Below are 17,696 nucleotides of genomic sequence, written 5' to 3'. Positions count from 1 at the left end.
TTTCTGAAAATAAATATGAACAATTTCCTCTGTTATTTATAAGCATCCTTATTTTTCTCATTTATATTAAAAATGGTCACTTCTAACATGATTCCTAATTCAACCAAATTTGATTTACACACCGTGTATACTGGTTCAACAAATGTAATGGAACTGCAGAGATAACAGTAGCAATGGAATTCTCCTTATGGGAGAAGCAGTGTTGGTCACTTAGCATGCAAACACAGGTTAAAGACCCTAAGTCATCTGGCTGGTAAGTTTCAAAGCTGATTCCAGAATTCATGCCCTATATGTCCCATGAAGGTTTTAATTTTTTTAACTATTTCACATTTTCTTCTTATAAATAGCCTTATGGGTCATGTCATCATTATAATAAACCATAACATGATTTTCAAAAATTCTCCCTTACAACTGGAAGATAAAAATTCATGACTTTTATGGGCTTACACAACCTAATTTCAGTTTAAATTAAAAACGACAAACAAATGGGAAATTCAACTACGCAAAGCAACTAACCAAAGTTACACAAACTTCTTTAGAAGATACAGAAACTCCTGTTACATATCCTTGTCATTAATACACCTATTATGAAACAATAAGTTATTATACAAAACCCAAGAACATGATTATAAATCAAAGGAATTTTGCAAATTAAGGACACAAAAAGTGATAGCTGTACTATTTAACATGAACTCCTTGAACACAGTCATCAGTCAAAATCTTAATCAGATAATGTTGCCCTAATCATTGTTAAAGTCTATTTTCATTCATAATTTGTATTCTTTATATAACGAAAAAATTTTTAATGTTTTACCCAACCTGTAAGTCCAAGTGATCCTTAAACCATGCAAGCCACATCATGCCCTTTTATTGGCTAAAGTCCCCTTAATGATTTCCATCTCACTCAGAATAATAGTCAAGATCATGCTGTGGTCTACCAGACAGTATATAATGAACATCACATCACCCTTTCTCATCTCTTACTTGTCCACTTTTCACTCTCCTCTGACTGTACTTGTCCACTCTTTACTCTCCTCTGACTCTCCAAATACCTTTCTTGACATTCCTTCAACATAGCAAGCATGCTCCTTATACTCGTTCTTCCCAATGACTGTATATGTTCACCCATATCTCTAAACACTTCCCCCTCTCATGCTGCACTCAGGTCTGTGCTCCACTCTCTCCTTAGCAGAAAGGCTTTCCCTAGACATGGTATCGGATACAGTCTCCCATCATTCTGTATTTATTCTGGTTTATTTTTTCTTTAGTATGTATCCTTATTAACATATACATTAAAATTTTCATTTTAGGATTTCCTTCACTAGAATGAAAGCTCCAGGAAAGAAGGAACTTCTGTTGTATGAATGAATGAATGAATGATCATCTTTTCTTTTCATCCAACTAAATAGAAAACTTCTCCAGAGACACAACAGTAAAAAAATATATATATCTTAATGTTCTTGAGTTCTTTGAGTATCAGTGCAAAGTGAAGTACAAGTATCAATGGCATTCCTTATCAAAATATATACTGGTGAAGATGACATAGGATGATGATAGTTTTTTATCTGTGTGTACAATGTTGGGTGCAGAACTGTTTGAGTTCCATAGCTATAAAGCACACAAGGCACTACATTTGAATCAAGTCAAGAAACACAGATTTATCTCTGTTACTAATATTTCACGTGACAGTGGGAGGCAATGTAGGTTTGTAAAACAGTTGGATTGGACTGAGGCTCTCTCTATCCCTCAAGACTATCAGGGATCTATGAGATATTTGTCTCTTCCTTCTTGATTTTGTTTCCAAACATGCAAAACTCAAACAACAACTGTGTTCAAGTTAAGGTCAATATATACATAACAGCTGGTGTCCAAGAAAATTTACCACCGTTGGTTTCAGTATGCTTCTTTCTAATGTTTAGACCAATGATAGTTACAGATTGAAAGTCAAGAGATGTTAACTACCAGAAAACTCCTTATGAAAGTATCACCCAAAAGTGCTTCTCAACTCTTTAAGAATCACTGCAGACATACTTATAAACCCAATTTCTTGGGCATATCACTATAAACACAGCTTTTTGAAGGACTCTTAACCTAATTTAGCTAAGAGCAGAGATCTGAATATATGTGATGCATCAAGATGCACTTGTAATTATCTTTCCTTTAAGCTGGAGGGTAGGACTCTCACAAGATACATAATAATAATGTCTAGTTCTTAATGCTAGAAAATGACTAAGTCTCTGAAGCATCTAAGCAGGAGAACTTTAGCTTAGCTCCATTCTAAATAAACCATTTCACTTGAAGAGATGTGATCAGACTGAAGAACAAAGCCATTTACCTGTGTGATGGAGCAAAAATTCTGGTTGCTGCTCTCCAGGAGACCTGGGTGTGGAGACACTAAGTCAAACTCCAGGAGACTTGTGGAAGTGGTAACATGGAGGGCTTACAAGAAAGGGAGAGGACCACCAAGCTTCTATAAATGACTAAGCCATAGTAGCAAGATTTATCACCACTGATTAAGACAAACACAGGGAGGCTTCCCTGAAGCAAGAGATCAGTCACTACAAGTTGTCAGTCATTCATGGTGACTCTCAGGACAATGGGGACTGTAGAGACCAACATGGCTGTGCTCAGCTTACTGAGGAGTGTGATTTACCCTAAACTTCCCACATTAGATGACAAAAGCTCATGGTAGACCCTGTGACTATTGAGATTGTTCTATCTACAGAGAAATTATTTAATTAACCTTCACTTTATATATGGTAGCCAACATTCAGTAGTTAAAATTAGCATTAGTAAACAGATAGACTCTAAGAGTATCATGAGTTCTTAGAGGTGTCCTTGCACCCAGAGAATACAGCAGAAAAGAAAGGAAACTTGACTTTCATGGCCCAAGTAGTCTCCCATTACAATTACATAAGTAATGACATTTTATATGTTTTAAGGTTTTGATTCTGAAAAAGTCATGGAAAAGTCTTCATTTCAAAACTTTTCACAAACAAGATAGATAACAGAAATCAGGGTAACTCTGAATCTTATTAGGTAAGAAATTTTCCTCTGGTCCTGAAAATATCTTCAAATTACTTTTCACCTTCAAATTTTAAAAAGAGAAAGCCCAAGTGCTGGACCTATTATAGAAAGGCTCCAGTAGTTAGCTGCAGCACTGAAGACCACACCAAGTAAGCACAGACAAGAAACAAAAAAGTGGCAAAAGATCAAGAATATCAAAATTAATGACAAGAATTATCAGCAAATGATAATGCAATATCCTGACCTGCTGAGTCTCCAATCTCTCCCACTCCTGATGTCCTTGATATTATCTACTTCTTGCAATGCTGAGAAAAAGAAAAAAGAAAGAAATGTATTTAGTGACAAATCAAAATAATTTCAAAATACTCAGGTGAAAAAAAATAAACGTTACAAAGGAAATTAAACAAGATTTCTACTACATAACTTTGGAAGAAATATTAAGTACTTTCACTGTAAAACTTTTTTCTAGAGCAAATTTATCCTAACAATGCAAAGTTGATTTTGCATCTAAATATCAAATAAAACACATTTAATACCATATTAATAAAAGATAAAACCATATGATCACCTCTATAGATGCTGAAAAGCATTTGACATACACCAACACCCTTTCATGAAATAAACATTCAAAAAGCTGCCCTGGTGGCTCAGATGGTAAGGAATCTGCCTGCAATGCAGAAGACCTGGGTTTGATCCCTGGGTTGGGAAGATCCCTTGGAGAAGGGGCTGGCTACCCACTCCAGTATTTTTGCCTGGAGAATTCCATGGAGAGAAGAGAGTGGCAGGCTGCATTCCATGGGGTCGCAAATAATTGGACACAGCTAAACGACTTTCACTTTCACTCCTCAACCTAATATGCAGCATCTATGAAAACCTCATAACTATCATACTTAGTAGTAAAAGACTGACTGCTTTCCCCCTGCTATCAGAAGTAAGACAATAGTGTCCACTCACATCACTTCCATTCAAGATTAAAAGGGAGGTTACGTTCAGGTATAAAGCACATCCAGATTGAAAAGGAAAAAGTAAATTATCTCTATTTGTAGTCAATGTTTTTATCATCTAGAAAATCCTAAGTATTGATATTTTATTTTAAAAAATTATTAAAACTAATGAACATTATTAAAACTAATGTAAGGTTGCAGGGCACTTGATCAAAACATAAAAATCAATTGGATTTGTATGTACTAGTAATGCTGCTGCTAAGTCGCTTCAGTCGTGTCCGACTGTGCGACCCCATAGACGGCAGCCCACCAGGTTCCCCCATCCCTGGGATTCTTCAGGCAAGAACACTGAAGTGGGTTGCCATTTCCTTCTCCAATGCATGAAAGTGAAGTCGCTCAGTTGTGTCCGACTCTTCGCAACCCCATGGACTGCAGCCTACCAGGCTCCTCCGTCCATGGGATTTTCCAGGCAAGAATACTGGAGTGGGGTGCCATTGCCTTCTCCGTGTACTAGTAATAAACACTCCAAAGATAAAATTAAGAAAGCATTTCCCTTACAACAACATGAAAAAATAAAATGCTTAAGTATAAATTTAATAAGTGAAGGATTTGTATATTAAAAATTAAAACACTACTGAAAGAAATGAAAGAATATCTAAGAAAGATGAAAAGGCATCCCACATTCATGGATCAGAAAAGTTAATATTCTTAGCATGAAGTACTCCCCAAATTGATCAATGTATTCAACACAATCTCTATCAAAATTTTAGCTGGCTTTTCTGGTAAAAACTGTCATACTGTCCTTAAAATTCATATGGAATGCAAGGGATCCAGTAAACCTAAAACAATCCTATGAAAGAAGAAAAAGTTGGAGAATGCATCGTTCGCAACTTCCAAACTAAAGCCAAAGCTACAGTTATCAAGACAGTGTGGTACTGGTATAAGGAAACAAATACAGATAAATGGCATAAAATTAAGAGTATAGGAACAAACCTTGACATTTATGGTCAATCAATTTTGACACACTTGTCCAGACAATTCAATGATGGGGAAGAACAGTTAAAGTATGACAAAAATAAATAAATCTAGTCTTTGTTCCTGGTTTTTGACAGGCAGCTTTGAAAACCCTTGGAATTCCCTGAGTGATAGGTATGACTTCGTTATGCTAGTGAAATGACTCTTATGAGGATTCCCAGACCGCTTCAGGCTGGGGGAGGATATCAGAAAAAGCAAGCAAGTGATTCGAGGGCTAGAACACTGGGACACCGGGACACCTCCCACCCCCAACCCCTGACCTTCTCCCCTACACTGACTTCTAGGGAGAGGAGACTGAGAGGCTGGAGACTGAGTGTAATGACATGACCAATGACTAAGCCAACCACGTCTATAATTACGTCAATAAAAGCTCCAAACAACAATCTCAGAGTTTCCTTCCTGGTGAACAGAATGATGTTTGAGGAGGATGACACATCCTGCCTCCACGAGACAGAGACTCTTGTACCAAAACCCTTTTAGACATGTCCTCTACCTCCTCTGTTCATCTGAATCCTTTACAATAAAAGTCATCATAAGTGAGCACATTCATGAATGCTATGAATCATTCTAGTGCATTACTGAGCCTGAAGAAGTGTCATGAGAATTCCTAAGTCTATATCCAATTCAGCCTGGGAAAAGTCACCCTTGCCTGGGGACCCCACTTGCAGCTTTCTTCTGAAGTAAAGGCAGTCTTTCTGGGGACCTTACCCATTAGCTTGTGAGATCTGGCATTAAGTCTAAATAGTTAGCATCAGATTGATTGGAATGATGAACACACTGGAATATAATCATCTTTCTAACAAATGGTCCTGGGAAAATTGGATATCCATATTCAAAAGAATGGAATTAGATTCATACTTCAAAATCATAAAAATATTAAGTCAAAATGTATCATATAAATAAATGTAAGAACTAAAAATCATAAAACTATTAGAGGAAAGCATAAATATTTGTAACCCTGAGTTTGGCAATGATTTTCCAAATATAACACCAACAGATAAAATAAATAACAAAAGAAAAAATTGATAAATTGAACTACATCAAAGTACAAAATCTTTGTTTCAAAGTACACCATCAAGAAAGTGAAAAGGTAAGCTACAGAATGGGAGAAAATATTTACAAACCATAGATCTGATAAAGGACTTGTATATAAAATATAGAAAGAACTCTTACAACTCTACGTTAAAAAGTCAAACAAACTAATTAAAAAATAAGCAAAGAATCTGAATAGACATTTGACCAGAATAGATATAAAAATTGTCAATTATAACATGAAAGATACTCAGCATTGGCCATTAGGTAAATGCAAGCCAAAACCACAGTGATATGCTACGTCACATCCACTGGGATGGCTATTTTTAAAAAAGATAATAACAAGTGCTGGTAAGGGTATAGAGAAATTGGAAACACATACATTCTTCAAGTGTTTTGCAAAATAGTTTGGCAGGTCCAAAAAGGTTATAGACAGTTACCATATGAGCCAGCAATTCCACTCCTATGTTCATACACAAGAGAAATGAAGCATATGTCCATACAAAAACTTGTACTCAAATGTAATCCCACTTATAATAGCCAAAATGTGGCAACAGTCTAAATGTCCATCAACTGATGAATGAGCAAACAAAATGTAATATATCCATACAGTGGCATATTATTCAGTCGTGTGTTACAACATGGATAATCTTTGAAAATATTATACCAAATGAAAGAAGCCAGTAACAAAAGACCACACATTGTATGATTTCACTCTTAATAAATGTCCAGAATAGGGAAATTTATAAAGACACCGAGCAGATAAGCAGTTCCTTAGAGTTACAGGGAGAAGAGACTTGTGAAGTAATGGGGAGTAACTTTAATGAATATGTAGTTTCTTTTGGTTAGATGAAAATGTTCTGAAGTTATATTGTGGTAATATTGAACATCTCCTTAAATTTACTGAAAAACACTGAGATGCACACTTTTAAATGAGTGAATTGTATAGTATATAAATTATAAATCAAAAAAACAAGTTTAAAAAATTTCATAGGTAAAGCAAAGGCACATTAACACATTAAACCCACATTTAAAAGGAAAATTACCCACATCTGTCTTGAAAAGTCTATGTTAAGATGATACAAAAGATATTTAATATTTTGATAGGTTATTCCTTGACAGATAACATTAATGGCATGTCAAGATTAAATACCAATAATAAAATAAAAGGAAAGTGTTCTACTTTTAAACTAGTCTTCAGAGATTAGTCTTTCAATATGACTTTCAAGTGTGGCTACTGAAAGTTAAAAGTGGTCCAAATTTTTTGAAAAAATATTTGAATCATCTATACCAGCAATCTTACACATGTTCATCCCAGTGTGATAGTTGTTCAGTCATGTCCGGATCTTTGCGACCCCATGAACTGTAACCCCTTAGGCTTCTCTGTCCATGTAATTCTACAGGCAAGGATGCTGGAATGAGTTAGCCATTCCCTTCTCCAGAGGATCTTTCCAACCCAGGGGTCGAACCCAAGTCTCCCACATTACCGTCTGAGCCACCAGGGAAGCCCACACATGTTCATATGTAATTTCATTTCTGGAAAATACACACTGAGCAAAGAATTCCAAAAACAAGAAAAAGTATGCACAAATATTATTAGAAATAATTATTAGAAATTATTAGCAAAATAAAAAGAGTGAGTCAAAGTGGCTAACAATAGAGCAATGGTTAAATAAACTACAGATTATCTCCTTACTAATTTGCTGAGGAAAAGAGGCTTAATAATTATCAGAACCCAGATTCAAATACATATTCCTTTGACTCAAGCATCCAAAAGTTTCTAAACACTAATTTTTCTCCAAAATATTAATGTTCTGAAGGATTAATTTTGGTTAACAGACCGAAGATCTGTAGTTTATATAATCAAGGATACACACACAGGCTCACATACAAGATGAAAAAACTCAAAAAAGAAATGCCAAAATATTACAATGTTAGTTTTAGAATAGAAAAGTTTCTTAGTTTCTTTTGCTAATTTACATTTTTTAAACATTTCTCTAATAAATTATATAACTTCCATAGTGACAAAAAGGTTACTAAATAGAATATCAAAACTTTTATACAAAGTGTATACTGCTATTTAAGTGTGCGGATAAAACAGTTTTGAAACCGTTCTGAGTTGGCACCTAGTGCCCTATTAATGGAGAAGGCAATGGCACCCCACTCCAGTACTCTTGCCTGGAAAGTCCCATGGATGGAGGAGCCTGGTAGGCTGCAGTCCATAGGGTCGCGAAGAGTCGGACACGACTGAGCGACTTCACTTTCACTTTTCCCTTTCATGCATTGGAGCAGGAAATGGCAACCCACTCCAGTGTTCTTGCCTGGAGAATCCCAGGGACGGCGGAGCCTGGTGGGCTGCCGTCTATGGGGTCACACAGAGTCGGATCCGACTGAGGTGACTTAGCAGCAGCAGCAGCCCTATTAATAACCCCATATTCCTCCCCACAGACATCCACTGGAGTATTCCATCCAGGTCTATTTCTAAATATTAACCAAGTCTTTAAAAAAATAACTAACTTATTTTTGTCCATTAGACACTTTATCTACTTATTTCACAACCACTCTATGAAATGTGCATTATTAGCACCTAACAAATGAGGATACTGAGACTTATTTGCTCATAGTCACATGGTCAGCAAGTGGCAGAGATAACAATGAGGTATCATCTCACACCTGTCAGAATGGCTATTATCAAAACATCTATGAATAACAAATGTTGGAAAAGGTATGGAGAAAAGGGGACCCTTGTACACTGTTGGTGGAATGTAAAATTGGTGCAACCACTATGGATACACCATGGAGGTGCCTAAAAAAACTAAAAACAGAACCACCATATGATCCAGAAACTCCACTCCTGGGTATATATCTGGGGAAAAAATGAAAAGACTATCTGGATAAGATACATGCTCCTCAATGTTCACAGCAGCACTATTCAAAATAGCTAAAACACAGAAGCAATCAAAATGCCCCAAAAGACAATTGGAATATTACTCAGCCATGTAATTTGCAGTGATGTGGATGTACATAGAGAATATTATACTTGGTGAGATAAGTCAGCTAGAAAAAGGCAAACACTGTACGGTATCATTCATATGTGGAATCTACAAAAATACAAATGAATGAATATTCAAAAGGAAAACAGACTCACAGATACAGAAAATAAACTTGTTGTTACCACAGGGGAGAAGGTAGGGGGAGGAACAAATTAGGGGTATGTGATTAACAGATACAAACTACAATGTATAAAACAGATAAGCAACAAGGATATATTGTATAGCCCAGGGAATTATAGCCATTATCTTATAATAAACTATAGTGGAATATAGTCTGCAAAATTACTGAATCACTATTCCTCTCTTTACACCTGAAATAATACAGTATTATAAGTAAACTATGCTTCAATTAAAATTTCATTTTCTTTCCAATAGATCACACAGACAACTTGAAAAGATACTTGTCCATGTATCAGTTCCCTACTGCCTTCTCCAGTGCTTGCCAATGTATCAAACAAAGTAATTGTTACTACCATGGATGTAAGCTAGTCAGATTAAACTGGGAAAAGTACAAAAATTGGAGACACTCTCCCACCACCTGTCAATATCCCTTCTTCCTTTTATTTGCTGCATAGCACCTAGCATCTCTAAAACTTGTTTTTTTATGCCCTTGCCAATTTTGTTCATTGCTTTACCTTTTGCACCCAGAACAGTGCCTGATTTAAACTGGAGTTCAAGAAATACTTAGAAGATGAATAAATAAATTTACTTAGCTGCTGCTGCTGCTAAGTCGTTTCAGTCGTGTCCGACTCTGTGCAAACCCATAGACGGCAGCCCACCAGGCTCCCCCATCCCTGGGATTCTCCAGGCAAGAACACTGGAGTGGGTTGCCATTTCCTTCTCCAATGCATGAAAGTGAAAAGTGAAAGTGAAGTCGCTCAGTCGTGTCCGATTCTTCATGACTCCATGGACTGCAGCCTACCAGGCTCCTCTGTCCATGGGATTTTCCAGGCAAGAGTACTGGAGTGACTTGCCATTGCCTTCTACAAAATGTACTTAGAAACAGGTGCAGATTTCTCTCTTTCCTAAGCTATATGTCTCTTGCCAAATCAAATAGCCTCTCATTTTTTAGTTTTTTACTTTAACTATGTTTGATGGCACCAGTACATGTGAAATCTTTAGTTTCTCCAACCAGGAATCAGACCTGCGCCCCATGCACTAGAAGCTCAGATTATCAACCACTGGACCACCAGGGAAGTCCCTAACACCTCAGCTTTTAAATGTCCACTTCTTTAATGCAATATTGCCCAAGGTTGTTATGAGTTTAAATTCATTCATTCAAAAACTATTTATTGAGCACCTATTATATGCCAAACATTATTCTAAGCAATGTGATAGTTCAGTTCAGTTCAGTCGCTCAGTCGTGTCCGACTCTCTGTGACCCCATGAATTGCAGCACGCCAGGCCTCTCTGTCCATCACCAACTCCCGGAGTCTACCCAAACCCATGTTCATCGAGTCGGTGATGCCATCCAACCATCTCATCCTCTGTCGTCCCCTTCTCCTCCCGCCCCCAATCCTACCCAGCATTAGGGTCTTTTCCAATGAGTCAACCCTTCGCATGAGGTGGCCAAAGTATTGGAGCTTCAGCTTCAACATCAAACCTTCCAGTGAACACCCAGGATTGATCTCTTTTAGGATGGATTGATTGGATCTCCTTGCAGTCCAAGGGACTCTCAAGAGTCTTCTCCAACACCACAGTTCAAAAGCATCAATTCTGCGGCACTCAGCTTTCTTCACCGTCCAACTCTCACATCCATACATGACCACTGGAAAAACCATAGCCTTGACTAGACGGACTTTTGTTGGCAAAGTAATGTCTCTGCTTTTAAACATGCTATCTAGGTTGGCCATAACCTTCCTTCCAAGGAGTAAGCGTCTTTTAATTTCATGGCTGCAGTCACCATCAGCAGTGATTCTGGAGCCCAAAAAAGTAAAGTCTGACACTGTTTCCACTGTTTCCCCATCTATTTCCCATGGAGTGATGGGACCAGATGCCATGATCTTAGTTTTCTGAACGTTGAGCTTTAAGCCAACTTTTTCACTCTCCTCCTTCACCTTCATCAAGAGGCTCTTTAGTTCTTCTTCACTTTCTGCCATAAGGGTGGTGTCATCCGCATATCTGAGGTTATTGATATTTCTCCCGGCAATGTTGATTCCAGCTTGTGTTTCTTCCAGCCCAGCGTTTCTCATGATGTACTCTGCATATAAGTTAAATAAGCAGGGTGACAATATACAGCCTTGACGTACTCCAGTTGAGCTATTTCAAATCCTCAAAGGTGATGCTGTGAAAGTGCTGCACTCGATATGCCAGCAAATTTGGAAAACTCAGCAGTGGCCACAGGACTGGAAAAGGTCAGTTTTCATTCCAATCCCAAAGAAAGGCAAGGCCAAAGAATGCTCAAACTACCACACAATTGCACTCATCTCACATGCTAGCAAAGTAATGCTCAAAATTCTCCAAGCCAGGCTTCAGCAATACGTGAACTGTGAACTTCCAGATGTTCAAGCTGGTTTTAGAAAAGGCAGAGGAACCAGAGATCAAATTGCCAATATCTGCTGGATCATCGAAAAAGCAAGAGAGTTCCAGAAAAACATCTATTTCTGCTTTATTGACTATGCCAAAGCCTTTGACTGTGTGGATCACAATAAACTGTGGACAATTCTGAAAGAGATGGGAATACCAGACCATCTGACCTGTCTCTTGAGAAACCTGTATGCAGGTCAGGAAGCAACAGTTAGAACTGGACATGGAACAACAGACTGGTTCCAATGTGATAGTAGCACAGAACAAAACAGACAAGAATCGCTTATGCAGCTCATAGTCTGGTTGAGTGAAGATAGACAAGAATGTAATATAAAATATTAGATTCTGACAAGTATTCTGGAGACAAAACAGCTGTAGGCAGGAATCTGAGAGGAGGATTCACAGTTTTAAGCAGAGTAACTGAGAAAGAGGACATTTGAATACAGAGGTGAGGGAGTGAGAGGTACATATCAGAAAAGGAACTTTCAGTCAGCAGGAAAAACATGCTGGCATGACTGTATTTTCAGAGTGGTTGCAATGTCATGAGTGATGAATGAGTATTAAGAAATGAGGTCAGATAAGTGAGGCAGGGGAAAGGACAGACTGTGTCAGGCCTATATGCCACTGGGAAGATATTAGCTTTTATTCTTAGAAAAATTAGCAGTTTTTGGAGGGGTTTGAACAGAAGTAGGATATCCTATGGCTAAAGTTTTTAATGGGCTCAGTATCTCTCAATAGAGTTGCTACTGGCATTTTGGGTGGCCAGCTCCCCTCTGTCCCGACCTTCAAGCACACAGCATGTCATTTAGCATCTCTAAGCTCAGCTCACCTATTGCCAGTAGTAATCCCCAGAACTTCTGACAACTAAAAATGCTCCCACTTATTTCCAGAGCTCTGTTAAGAATCGACCATGGTAGTGGAGTGTCTGTTTTAATATTCCAGGCAATACTTTATGTCATCTTGAGCTAAGGTGATGGTGGTGAATTCAGAATACATATTTTTTTAGAGACAGGATTTGCAAATGGATTGGATATGCGTGTGAGTGAAAGCTAAGAGTCAAAGAAGACTTACAGATGTTTAGAGCAAATGGAAGAATGGAATTGTTCTTCACTGAAATTGTGAAGACAATGTAGATGGAATCGATCCAGTGAAGAAAGCAGGCATTCAGTCAAGAAAAGTAAACAACTGCTATGTAAAAGCAGATATGTCTATATTTTATGCAAAGAATTTTGTGAAATGAAATAATGAGCAGTCCTGAACTGATGGATTTTGTTACATTTTATGAAGGAATAGATTTAACAGAAATAAACATTAGATAAATAGATGAATAAATGGTTGCTAATTAATAGTAGTCTATTAACTAGTCTAAGCAATTTGATTATATCAAGAAAATTGTTTTTTTTTTTTTAATATAACCCAAAGGAATGAATTTAATTGTGGGATTTAGAACAATAAATGGTGCGTGAGTAGGCAGGCTTTTAATGCTGTTAAAATCCCACCAGGCCCACATTGCTTGGAGTAGATGCCCTACAGTGAGATTAGACACAGCCTTGGGAAAACAGTGAGTGCCACAACTCTCCTGTACCCCATATGGACTATGAAGCACCAGTTCCAACACTATGGAGTCAACTGTCAATACAGGCAACCTTTACTACATTCATGGGCCATTTAAGGATTTCAGAGAAAAGCTGTATTCAAACATTGTTCAGCTCCTCTTTACTGGTAGAGTTGAGTCATTTTTCCATAGACAGAATGATCTGAATCAACACAATAACTGCAAACATACAATGTAGAGTTGCTGGGAGGAAGTGTCCAATTGCGTCACCACTAGAACCTTATCCCTAGGAGTAGCATCCTGCTTGCTTGCCAAAGTAGAAAAGCAGCATTTTGAACAGCAATGCTCATCGCATAAATCTGAAGATTCTTTCTAAATGTGTTAAATCACCAAACCCATATAGTTAGAACAATTTTATTCTCTTTGGATTTATATCACACTTATGAACATTCTGCCTCAATATTTTCTATCAATATTCCCTGTGCTTTGTTGCAGGGGAGGTATTTGTATTCCAACAGAAGTCCCTATACACACAGGTACAAATGCATGCTTCCTTCAGAACACAGCATCATTTTCCAGCCTATGATTAGACACTCTCTTACTCTCAACAACAGTAGTGGAGGGGAATTGAATGTAATTCTTCAGTCAAGTTCCATCTCCAATCACCAGTTAGCTAAAGAAGTCAGAAGGTTCATACAAAGGTGGCTGCTTGAACTAAAGTGGGAAGCAACATGATAAATAAGTACGAGTGGCAGACAGATGCCCTACAGGCTTCACATTGTGGTTTGAGGGGAAGGACATAGTGTGTCATAATGAATTACCATTAATTTGAGCCAGCAGTACTGTTAGATTGAGCCCAGCAACCCAGGATGACAAACAGTGCCTGCAAGATCATCTAATGAGGGGACAAGACTGCTCCAGTAGTGCCGCTTCACTCAATTAGTGGACAAGGCTTTTAATGCCGCTCTGCACAACTAAAGCAATTTTGATTACTTAGAGCTAAGTCTCCATTTAGAATGTTTTGGAAGCTGAAACAGGGTTTCTTCCTTTTTTTTTCCCTAATATAATTTAGCTTGAGAGTATTTGAATGGTAATAAGCTATTTGAAACCCAATCACATTATTTCTTATTTTTCCCGAGGTAATATTGAAATATATTTTTTAAAAGTTCAAATGATAGAATTTACTCTAGTAAATGAAATGTAAATAAGATAGCAAATGATTAAGGATATGCAGAGGGTGTGTGTGTGTGTGTGTGCACGTACATGCATGTGTGTGTGTGCATGCAGCACTGTGTGTCTGTGCCAGAATTACAGTTGGTGAATTTCATTTCATCAGCCAACATTATCAGGAGGGTTGCATATTTATTCTATATATCCACATTTAAAAAAAATTCCAGATCTTGCCTTCTTTGGCTGGGAGCACTTATATTTCAGATCTTTTGATATGGGGAACTGAGTTTTCCACTTTATTATTTTTTTCACTATGTCACTGATAAGTATAATGGTACGACTTTCTTTAATAACATGATCATTGACTTATAACTAAAACCTTACCCTCCCCGAGTCTCCTTAGGCTTCTAAATTCCTTTCATTCTCATCAGAAACATACAGGGTGCTCACTCTATACATCATTCTATTATCTTCCAGCTTTTTATCTACTATGTGTATTTAATCCTCGGTCTGCTTGTACTGTGTGAAATTTTATGAAATTTTACCTTTATAAAGAGAAAATCATTAGATAAAAAAAAAATGACTCAAGTCCTTAATGTATTATGCAAGACACACAGTAGGTACCCATAAAATTTTATTATATCGAACACAAATACTACAGATAAAAAAGTGAACCTCAAGATTATTCATACAGAACCCTTCTTCCTTTGCTTCCCTCAGATGAGGAGTAACATCAGAATCAAGAGTTGATAAGGAGAAGCTATAGCTATACCTACCCATTGCCAAAACCAAAACATGGGTGGGGGAATTTTAAAAAAATCCATTGCCTAAAGGAGGCCCAATAAAAACCAATTTTAAAATGATACACATCTTCATATCTTTGTTTACAAAATAGCCCACATGAACACGTAGAATCAAAATCAACCAGGACAGATGCTAGCAAATTTTTAAAACTTTGTTTAAGACTTTGAGCCACTTTGAGCCTACTGGTTGAATAAATAAGAAGCAATCAGATATTTTTTCTTCTTCCTTTCCGTAGGCATATTTAATTTTCTCAAAATAATTTTAATAATTCTTACTTCCTTGTCTCCTAAAGGATTAACTTGTAAAGCATGTTGCACTCCTGGGGAGCTACTCATGTATTAGTAGAAAATGGTATATTACTAGCATTGTTTGTGCTGTAAGTACAAATTAAAAAGAAAAAACAATATGACTCAGGAATCAAGTAATAGTTTCAATAACGTGTTGCATTGTTAAAGTCACAACGATTTAGACACTGGCAAAATATATGCACCGATTCTGTACCTGACCTTGTCCCAGAGTACATGATATGAATCACATCACTGATTCAAATTATTGCCAAGGTTGATAAAACTATTGTTGCTTAGTCACTAAGTCTGTCCAACTCTTTGCAACATCATGGACTGCAGCACACCAGGCTCCTCTGTCCTCCACTCTCACAAAGTTTACTGAAATTCATGTCCATTGAGCTGGTGATGCTATCTAACCATCTCATCCTCTGCCAAACTCTTCTCCTTTTGCCTTCAATCTTTTCTAGCATCAAGGTCTTTTCCTATGAGTTGGCTCTTAGCATCAGATGGAAAAAGTAATGCTTCCTAAGGCCCACTTGACTACACACTCCAGGATGTCTAGCTCTAGGTGAGTGACCACACCACTGTGGTTATCCAGGTCATTAAGACCTTTTTGTTACAGTTCTGTGTATTCTTGCCACCTCTTCTTAATCTCTTCTGTTTCTGTCCTTATCACTTCTTCCCTTTATCATGCCTGTCCTTTCAAGAAATGTTCCCTTGATATCTCCAATTTTCTTGAAGAGATCTCTAGTATATCCCATTCTATTGTTTTCCTCTATTTCTTTTCATTGTTCATTTAAGAAGGCCTTCTTATCTCTACTTGTTATTCTACAGAACTCTGCATTCAATTGGGTGTATCTTTCCCTTTCTCCCTTGCTTTTTGGTTCTCTTTTTTCCTCAGTTATTTGTAAAGCCTCCTCAGATAATCAGTCACTTTGCCTTTTTGCATTTCTTTCTCTTTGGGGTGATTTTGGTCACTACCTCCTGTACAATGTTACAAAATTCTGTCCATAGTTCTTCAATCACTCTGTCTACCAGACCTAATCTGTTGAATCAAATCATCACCTCCACTGTATAATCATAAGGGCTTTGATTTAGGTCATACCTGAATGGCCTACTGGTTTTCCCTACTTTCTTCAATTTCAGCCTGAATTTTGCAATAAGGAATTTATGATCTGAGCCACAGTCAGATCTCACTTTTTCTGAATCTTGCTTTTTACTGACTATATAGAGCTTCTCCACACTCAGCTGCAAAGAACATAATCATAGTTTCACTTATTCTCCTCTCTTGACAAAAGGAGTAATATGAGAGAGGGAAAATGGATCCAAGTTAGTTGTAGAAATTAAAGATAAATAAAATGTGAAGATTAAATAGGAAAGTACCAGTAATATTTATAATTCAGTAGGTATCAATCTCTTAAATGCTTCCCCCTTCACTTTCTCTTTGTCCTTTAGTAGAGTAATGGTCCAAAGTATCATCAACAATGATCACCATTCAGCTTTCCATCAATATTAGTATAAACTAATATCATACATATTTTTCCATCCTTGTTGATTTTATTTCTTAAATATATATGATATGTGCATAGCCAAAACTATATATACAGGTAACTCCCATGTGTGAGTATGTATGTGTGTGTGTGTGTGTTTGAGCACACTCAGTCATGTCCGATTCTTTGCAGCCCCATGGACTGTAGCCCGCCAGGCTCCTCTATCCATGGGATTTTCCAAGCAAGAATACTGGAATGGGTTACCATTTCTTTCTCCAGGGGACCTTCCTGACCAATGATCTTCAGGACCTGGGGACCGGCGTCTTCTGAGTCTCCTGCATTGGCAGGCAGTTCTTTACCACTAGCGCCACCTGGGAGGCTCTTAGGAGACTTATCTCCATCTCTATTCCTACTATTCATTCCCTCCAACACATTATATACAATTATTTTCATTAATTCTGGCTTATTTTTCCTGTATTTCTTTTTGTAAAAATAAGCTAATATATGTATTTATTCTTATTTGCCCTTCTTTCTAATGCAAAAATAGCATATTGTCTCTACTCTTTGAAGTTTCAAAAAATTTTTGTCTAAATGTATTCTAGAAATGTCTCCATGTTTGTGCATAGAGACCTTCCACATTATTTTTTAGAATTGTATGCTACTTGTATGGACATTCTTTAATTTATTCAACATGTCTTTTATGAATGGGGGTGTAGGTTATTTTCAATACTTGGAACTGCAAATAATGTTACAATTAATAAACTGAAATAATC

The 17,696-nt window shown here is 37.2% G+C and overlaps 1 protein-coding gene across 26 annotated transcripts in view; it reads right to left on the bottom strand.

The window, feature by feature from the left end:
* Positions 1 to 17,696, bottom strand: part of SOX5 (SRY-box transcription factor 5) — a 1,114,103-nt gene that overhangs the window by 724,783 nt on the left and 371,624 nt on the right. For 21 of the 26 annotated variants that reach the window (XM_081482956.1, XM_081482943.1, XM_081482954.1 and 18 more), the window contains one exon: positions 3,272 to 3,332. The gene's annotated coding sequence lies outside the window, so the exon portion shown is untranslated. Of the gene's footprint in view, positions 1 to 2,335; positions 2,380 to 3,271; positions 3,333 to 17,696 lie in introns of all 26 variants that reach the window. The other 5 variants (XM_081482931.1, XM_081482958.1, XM_081482963.1 and 2 more) reach the window with 1 other exon arrangement.

This window comes from Giraffa tippelskirchi, chromosome 4 (genome assembly GCF_054371585.1).
Source record: "Giraffa tippelskirchi isolate mGirTip1 chromosome 4, T2T-mGirTip1v1.2.pri, whole genome shotgun sequence".
Lineage (NCBI taxonomy): Eukaryota > Metazoa > Chordata > Mammalia > Artiodactyla > Giraffidae > Giraffa > Giraffa tippelskirchi.
The sequence above is the reverse complement of the archived record's forward strand: the minus strand, read 5'-3'. Positions and strand labels throughout refer to the sequence as shown.